At 45.6% G+C, this 9,197-nt stretch overlaps 1 pseudogene; it reads left to right on the top strand.

Annotated features, from left to right (window-relative positions):
• The first annotated feature begins 7,019 nt into the window (after positions 1 to 7,019).
• LOC126163673 (5S ribosomal RNA) lies at positions 7,020 to 7,137 on the top strand (annotated as a pseudogene).
• Positions 7,138 to 9,197: the final 2,060 nt, after the last annotated feature.

Here is a 9,197-nt window from a genome sequence, read left to right as displayed (position 1 = left end):
CACCAGGCAACGCCGATCAACTGTTGTTTGTGTATGAGAAATAGGTTGGTAACTTTCCTCAGTACGTCGTAGGTGTCGCCACCGGCGCCAACCTTGTGTGAATGCTGTGAAAGGTTAATCATTTGCATATCACAGCATCTTCTTCCTGTCGGTTAAATTTCGCGTCTGCAGCACGTCATCTTCGTGTTGTAGCAATTTTAATGGCCAGTAGTGTATTATGTACTAACGGAAAGAGATGGAACGCTAAAATGGCATAAAACGAAACTACTCAGTGACAATAAAATTCAGTGTACTGCAAGGCTGTATTTTTCGAATGGGCACTATCCATTACGCCATGCCGAAGTGAGCATATGGCAGAACTGTCTTCCCGCTCCCCGCCTCACCCCTCCCACAGTGCTCGTGTGCGCGGCGCGAGAAATTGTGTCGCAACCACGACGCCGCGCGACCTGGCGCAAGCGCGTGTCTCGTCATCTTTGCGTCGTGTGCCAATTTGCGCAGTACCATTTGAACCTGTGAAGCTCCAAAAACGCGCGCTGTCCTGGGCCGCGCCGCGCCACACATGCCATACGCGTCTCTCTTTGCGCCTAGCGCAGAAAATTCCAGTTGGAATGGGGTGGTCGCAGCAGCTTAGAGCCCCTGCTGCAGCCAGTTACGTTACGCGATTTTGTAAACCCCTGTATTCCAACATCTCAAAGTTGCCAGAACTCTAAAAACGAATATTGTTTTTGCCTGCAGCCGTTTGCACTTCGTAGTTGAATGCAGGCAACAGTGCTGCCAGCTGTCAGGGATCAACTTAAGGCCGACTCGGCTATAGGAAACTGTGTGTACGCTGCATGCTACGTGTTAAACGATTTTTTTGCCTATACTGTGAGCTTCTGTGCATCTGTTCTATTCATGAATGTTACATGTATTAACAGACAGCGTGAAACACAAAACACTAGTTCTAATCGCTCGGAATACGTGGGTAAACTGAAAAATCTGCGTACTCTGAGAGTGGTATATTGAGAGTATGGCTAAATGTACAGTGCCTACTAAGCAGGCAATAACTTGATAAAAAATTTCTATCGTGCAAAACTTCAAACATGTCAGAGACTAGCTACGACCCTGTTCTGATAAAAGGAAGGGATGGGGGGGGGGGGACGTAAATGTACGATCGGATTTATCTAAACTGATTTTCCCCATCAGTTGTAGTATAGAAATCGATTGCACACCGCTGAAAAATAGCTCCTACTTAAAAAAAATACAAGTTTGTGAATTCTTTGTGGACTTGTTGACTGCAATATAAACAAGTGATTGTAGCTGGAGTTGATTATATCAAATGAGCTAGGTGACACAAGGAATGACTTTGAAATGCCGTAGTTCACTGATTAAAACGTATTTCTGCTATAGTGACTCCTGCTGTTAAGTGACTCTAGCAGGCAGCCAAATGCACAAAAAGCAGACTCAAAGTGTCCCTCGTAATTCACATATAACTGATCAAACTGTTAACTGCAGACTGTGTTTCTACACATTTGCCTATGACACGTACAAAGTTCCTATATGGACTGAATCGCGATGTGAGCTAAATTTGCGAAGTAATCAAAATCCTAAAGTTGCACTATGCAGCCGCTTGCTCCCCAGAAATCAGTGTACACAAACTTTACAAACTCTCGTCCTGGAGGCAGAGCTCCTCACCTGTCTGAGTCTAGACACAAGCTACCTCCCAGTCTCTACACCCACCACCAGCTTATTAAGTATTGCCCCTTTTAGCTTGCTTCCTATTGGCTGTCGTTATCATCTCTTCCCTGTCATGCTATTCCGTTTTGTTGGTGTGCATTACATTACAACCGTCCGCCACTCGTGGTCTCGCGGTAGCGTTCTCGCTTCCCGAGCACGGGGTCCCGGGTTCGATTCCCGGCGGGGTCAGGGATTTTCACCTGCCTCGAGATGACTGGGTGTTTGTGTTGTCCTCATCATTTCATCATCATCCAGGAAAGTGGCGAAATTGGACTGAGCAAAGATTGGGTAATTGTACGGGCGCTGATAACCACGCAGTTGAGCGCCCCACAAACCAAACATCATCATCATTACATTACAACCGACTACAAATTTTGGCCTAATCGGCAAACATGAAACACTATATGTTAAAATGAATAGCTTCCCACAAAATAGTACGATATTGCTAATCTAAGACACAAATACATTGCACATTTTTATTATTTACTGTGAATATGGAAATTTAGATATAATGTGATCTAGTTTTACATGCAGGAGTGTGTGCATTAAATGTTTCTTAATCATGATTTTGTAGAATTTCCACCTCAGTCGCTCATGGCGAGCATTCCACTTGTACACCAGTGAAGATCGTTCACTGCCTGCTGGGTAAGCCCCGTGTTCCGAGCTCGCCTGCCTATGTACTTGCTCCAGCTCTTAAACATCTTGATCACTCCCAATGGCATGCCGTATCACGTCCAGTACGATAGCACGCCTCTTGAGCTTACCGAACTGGAAATGCCGCAGGTCCATTTACACACAGAGACATCCTGTCCTGAAATATTTCTGTAGGAGCACCCTCAGAGTTTACTAATCCGGACTGTGAGCGCACGCCTTAAAATTCCTTACCTTAAGTGCTTTACACTCAGCGTTCCTCGCCGGAATTCCGTAACACATTGAAACCCACACTCAGGACTTCGCCATTGACCGACTGTGTGGCGTGGAACGGAAGAGGGTGTGCTGAAAAATAATTTTTTTGTGTGAAAACTCTTAAATCTTTTAAATGAAACAAACCATTATTAACATTCTGCATCCCATTATTAACATTATTGTATCTTTACGCTTCAAGGCTGTATACGACGCACCACGAAGGAATTACCCGAATGGGACGAAAATCGGTAGATGTGACCCGCCAGGTTAGCCGAGTGCACTAATGTGCTTCCTGGACTCGGGTAGGCGCGCCGGCCCCTAATCGAATCCACCCGCTGGATTAAGGAACTGGGCCGGTGTGCCGCTCGGCCTGGATGTGGTTTTTAGGTGGTTTTCCGCATCCCTCTAGGTGAATACCGGGCTGGTCCCCATGTCCCGCCTCAGTTACACGACTCACAGACATTTGACATACATCCGCCCTTTTCATGATTTACAGTAGACGCAGAAAGATGGGGTACTCTGATTCCGTCCTGGGGGGTACAGGGTGGCGGCAGGAAGGGCATCCGGCCACCCCTTCAAATTAACATGCCAAATCCGATTTAATCACGCCAGCCCCGAGCACAATGTGGGACAAAGGCGTAAGCGATAGATAGAACGGAAATTAGTAGATGTGGTGTACTTGTAGAGACAAACAAAAGATTAAAACTTCAGAAAAATGTTATGATTTATTCAAGAGAATGAGGTTCACAAATTGAGCAAGTGAAGAACGAGTTGGTACCCATCTGGTCCTTGTGCAGTTATTCAGCTTAACTTAGTTGCGGGATGTCCTCCAGGGACGTGCAGCCAGTTTCTGTCCAATTGCCGCACTACATCGTCAGTATCCCGACGTAATTGAAACACCGTGCCCATAACGCCCCAATGTTCTCACCTGGGGAGAGATTCGGCTACCTTGCTGGCCAAGGTAGGGTTTAGCAAGCACGAAGGCAAGCAGCAGAAACTCCTGTGCGGACAGGCATCATCTTGATGAAATATAAGCCCAGGATGTGTTGCCAGGATGTGTAACAACACGGGGCACTGAATATCGTCGGTGTCCCACTGTGCTGTAAGGATGGCGAGGATGACAACCAAAGACGTCCTGCTATAAAAAGGGACGGCATTCCAGACGACCACTCTTGCTCGTCGGGCCATGCGGCGGTCGACAGGCGGGTTGGTGTCCCACCGCTAACCGGGGCGTCGAAGAGTGCGCCCACACATGGAGCACCCTCTCTTTCACCAGGATAATGCCAGACCACACACGAGCGCTACGACATCTGCAGAAACCAGTCGCCTTGGGTTCGTCGTCATCGATCAAACTCCATACAGTTCCGAATTGGCCACATCCGTTTTCATCCATTTCCAAAACATGAACTTTAATAGTGCTGCAGCAGTGCAAGCAGAGATTGAGGTTCTGGCTCCCTCAACAAACATTCTGTAGTGACGGTATCAAAAAACTGATCTCTCATTGGAGAAATGTTTTCGCCACCAGGGCGACTATGTTGAGAAATAAATATGTAGACACGAGGAATAAAAATATAGAATGTTTCATTTAAAACGTTTTAAGAGTTATCACACAAAAAATATGGAGGCGTTACCTTTCAGCACGCCCTCGTCCATTCAAGTTAGTCAGAGGTTCGTTCTTCGAACTGTGATTACAGATTCGCTCAAACCAAAATGCAAATATTCGTACTGTAATCTCTCTGTTTGAGGTCCTTCATATCATATACCTGACGACCAAGAATGTAAAATTACACTAACAGCAGATGGGTCTGGAAATGTACTCTCTGTGCGCGAGTGCCCTTAATGCCACTATATTTAGTGATTTGCGCAATATGGAGGTACACATAGATTCAATTGAACGCCCTGAAGAAGCCTAAGACTCCATAAAATGAATGTCTTCCAGCACCGTTGCTAAACTGCAAAAGGTTTCGGGTTTTTTAAATGCACTGGTGGATATGAAAAGTGTTACACCGTGAGGCATCAGTACGATATCTAATATCATAATCCATATATTCTTTAAGGGGAGATTCTGGTCGAGATGCACGAAAAATGGGTGAAGTTCAGAATTTCTTTTCATACAGGATCAATGGTGGTTTTATCACTTTATGACACATATATTCGTGTATGAAATTTTTTTTTTCTCTCCAACAAATTACAAATGGCGGCTGCAGCCCTTGTCAAAGTACGTGCCTTGCGACGCGTCCTGATTTGCACGAAGCGTTCTACAGATTCGTGATTCTTTCTCAAACCTATAAAAAAGCAATTTCTTAAATTACAATCAATCTGGAGACTCATCATGATACTATTTTGAAAAATATCTAAAAAAAAATAAAAACAATGGCAGCTATTTGAAAAACATACCAATTTCTTGGCATGTTTTTCTAAGTTCAAATGTTTTTAAAAAATTATTTAAAATTCGAATATACAATATTTTTCGCTAAGACCACCGTAACGTAATTACCTTTTACTGAAAAAATATCTAATGAATTGGTTAATCTGTCGAGACTGTAGAGCGCTTCAAGAGCTGAAAAATGTTCTTTCAATTAAAAATGTGTGTCAGGTTAGGAGTAAACAAAAATTGTTTCAAAACCTATGGTTAACCTGCGATCCCTAGACAATAGAAACATCCTTCCTCTTCCTCAAATATGCAATGGTTCTGAATTTGGGGCTGTATGTTTTCAGTCCGCGCTCTTGTAACGAACTGACACATTTCTTGGTCCTTGGCGGCCACGCGTTTCGATTCTAACAACTCCACGAAGTTTTTGCTGTTCTTCCCTTTCACTATTCATAACACGTCCACGGTTTTCAGAATAGATGATCAACCTTCGTTCAATATATGAGCAGCAACGTGCACTGCTATTTCAGCAGTTTCTGCCGTACGATGAAAATGTTTCGGTAACAGTTTCCAGTTGCACGCTTTGAACCTGTTGTTATCGTTTTGCGTATCGGCACCGGTGCATCTTTTAAGCAAAATCTTCATTAGGCAGAAATTCGTATACTGGTCGAATTTTTTCTTGGTCTGATTCAGAAATGGTTCAAATGGCTAGGAGCACTATGGGACTTAACACCTGAGGTCATCAGTCCTTAGACCTTAGAACTATTTAAACCTAACTAACCTAAGGACATCACATACATCCATGCCCGAGACAGGATTCGAACCTGCGACCGTAGCGGTCGCGCAGTTCCAGACTGAAGCGCCTAGAACCGCTCGGCCACAATGGCCGGCGCTCTAATTCATCGAGTGCCTACAGCTGCCTATATTTCGGGCGGCTCACAGCTCCATTCAACACGCTGTAACTTCTAAAATAATTTCACAATGAAAAAATCCTTTTTCAGGAATAACCATACATTTCAGGGATCCAAATTACGTATAATAAATTCATTTCTCTTCATCGGTCTCGACCAGAACGTCCCCTTAATGCATTTGTCGTGTGATCTTCAGATTATGGACTTCGTTATGCACCTGGAATACGCTATCTATTACCCTTGTCGTGAAGCGCGTGACAACAAGGTATGCCAAAATCTTTATTAGCCACCTGATAGGTGCGGTAAGCAATCACATTACGAGAATCAAAACTCTCCAGCCCAGCAGCAGCAGGAGCGCTACTACCAGTTCTTACAGCAGCAACAGGAAAGCGGCCGTTACCATGACTAAAAGTATCATTACCGACAACACTAAAATTAAAATTACAGCCTACAAATACACACTGAGGCAATTCTTTCCTGTTTATTTTTTGCAGCATCCACTCCAGCACCAGTCTTCGTCTCCACGTTAAGCATGCTCTTGAAAACAGTAGCACGACGACGCGCACATCGAAAACGCCCATAGTGTGGCACAGCTCAGTAGCTCCGTTCAATATTATTGCTTGCGCAGCAGCCCAATGTGGCGAATGAATCACATTCCCTACCTGGGGTTCCTTACATAGTGCAGCGCTCCTTACCAACCGCAACCCTCTTTCTGGTGAGCATTGAGTGTCCCTTCAATAAGTATCGAGTCAGTCCTGTTGTTATATCCCACACCATGACTCGAGGGCTGGAGAGGTTTACGTACCGAGAATCTCTGCTTCCTGTGACCATTCTCCGGTTCACCTAAGGACACTCTGGCGTCCATATGACTGCCACAAACAGAAGCGAGATTCATCGCTGAACACCACAGAATTCCACTCAGTGTTCCAGCTGACTCCGGGTCTAAACCATGCCAATTTCTGTTTCCTGTGGGCCGGCCGTTGTGGCCGACCGGTTCTAGGCGCTTCAATCTGGAACCGCGTGACCGCTACGTTCGCAGGTTCGAATCCTGCCTCGGGGATGGATATGTGTGATGTCCTTAGGTTAGTTAGGTTTAAGTAGTTCTAAGTTCTAGGGGCAACGGCCTTGCCGCAGTGGATGCACCGGTTCCCGTGAGATCACCGAAGTTAAGCGCTGTCGGGCGTGGTCGGCCCTTGGATGGGTGACCATCCAGGCCGCCATGCACTGTTGCCTTTTTTCGGGGTGCACTCACGCTCGTGATGCCACTTGAGGAGCTACTCGACCGAACAGTAGCGGCTTCGGTCAAGAATACCATCATAACGACCGGGAGAGCGGTGTGCTGACCCCATGCCTCTCCTATCCACATCCTCCACTGAGGATGACACGGCGGTCGGATGGTACCGGTAGGCCACTCGTGGCCTGAAGACGGAGTGCTTTAAGTTCTAGGGAACTGACGACTTCAGATGTTAAGTCCCATAGTGCTCAGAGCCATTTGAACCATTTTGATGCCTGTGGTATGGTGTCTGCGGTAAACGACGCGTGACAAATCGAGAAACCAGTTTCTGTAATCTATTGTCAACAATTCATGTTGATACTGTGCCTGCAACCTCTGCCGGATTTCAGCTGCTGTCATCTGTCTGTTCGTCAGGACCAGTAGAACAATCCTACGATCTTCTCGTGGTGCTGTCCACTGTCCGTGTGATCTGTCGATTGGATGCTCCCATGACCCTCATGCAATCGGTTGGTTGATTTGGGAAATTGGGCTAAACAGCGAGGTCATAGGTCCCGTCGGATTAGGGAAGGATGGGAAAGAAAGTCGGCTGTGCCATTTCAAAGGAACCACCCCGGCATTTGGCTGAAGTGATTTAGGGAACTCACGGAAAATCTTAATCAAGATGGCCGGGCCGGCCGCTGTGGCCGTGCGGCTCTAGGCGCTACAATCTGGAGCCGAGCGACCGCTGAGGTCGCAGGTTCGAATCCTGCCTCGGGCATGGATGTGTGTGATGTCCTTAGGTTAGTTAGGTTTAAGTAGTTCTAAGTTCTAGGGGACTGATGACCTAAGATCTTAAGTCCCATAGTGCTCAGAGCCATTTTGAAGATGGCCGGACGCGGATTTAAACCGTCGTCCTTCAGAATGCGATTCCAGTGCTGTAACGACTGCGCCACCTCGCTCTGTCCTTGTAATTGATTCGACCTTTTTCAAAGACCAATAGATGACAAGTAGCACGCTGAAGTCATTTGGGTGTGCTGGTTGCGATCTTCACCAGAAACGCTCCAGTCAAGTAGAACCATCCTCCACCCACACCCCACAACCTACTATGTATTCACACCATATATGATCTATACTAGTGGCTTTTTTCTATACTGAAAAAAAGTTAGCATAGGGGGGCACTCACATCTTCAACAGTATTGTTAAACCGTCAATATATTGACTGTCTGAGGGCCCATATTGACGAACTTCCAATACCAGAAATACTGAAGAGCAGTACTGGTGGACCTCAAAATACTTTCAGTATGGTCAATACATAATAAGCTCGTGAGGTCGAGAATTGACGAGTTGACAATCTTCTCCATTCAGATGACAGAGCTGCTTGAACCAGCCACACGGCGTTCACTGTTTATATTTTCCGTTAGCCGTTGATCACTAACATCCCTCGGATTCAATTTGTCAAGCAGTTTTTAACAGATTACAGTTTTAATGACACTGTCCAGTGGCAGTTGTATTCACCATTGTAGGGTGGTGAATGGGGGATTCACTAAGGAATTGCTTTCGTTATTAAATTTAAGACAGCCGGCCGCGGTGGTCTAGCGGTTCTAGGCGCGCAGTCGGGAACCGCGCGACTGCTACGGTCGCAGGTTCGAATCCTGCCTCGGGCATGGATGTGTGTGATGTCCTTAGATTAGTTCGGTTTAAGTAGTTCTGAGTTCTAGGGGGCTGATGACAACAGATGTTAAGTCCGATAGTGCTCAGAGCCATTTGAACCATTTTTGAAATTGAAGACATTGTAGGCCTCGACATGCGATTTTTGCGAAATACAAGGCGGCGGCACAACATTATCACAGAACGTAAAAATATGTTTTATGTTAATTACCTGAATATATCATTGCATGACAGATATAATTGCTTCATAGGTTTCAATAGCAGTTTTGCTAATTGTATTTGCTCAGAGTTGCAGCACTGAACTTCATTCACCAGAAATCTCAGAGTTCCACCTAATCTCTTGTCGACTGCAATTGGCTCTCCTATTAAGGTACTTTGTGTCTCTGTTTTATATCGCCCCAACTTTATTAAT

The sequence above is a fragment of the Schistocerca cancellata genome, chromosome 2 (assembly GCF_023864275.1).
Source record: "Schistocerca cancellata isolate TAMUIC-IGC-003103 chromosome 2, iqSchCanc2.1, whole genome shotgun sequence".
In the NCBI taxonomy this organism is placed as follows: domain Eukaryota; kingdom Metazoa; phylum Arthropoda; class Insecta; order Orthoptera; family Acrididae; genus Schistocerca; species Schistocerca cancellata.
The sequence above is the reverse complement of the archived record's forward strand: the minus strand, read 5'-3'. Positions and strand labels throughout refer to the sequence as shown.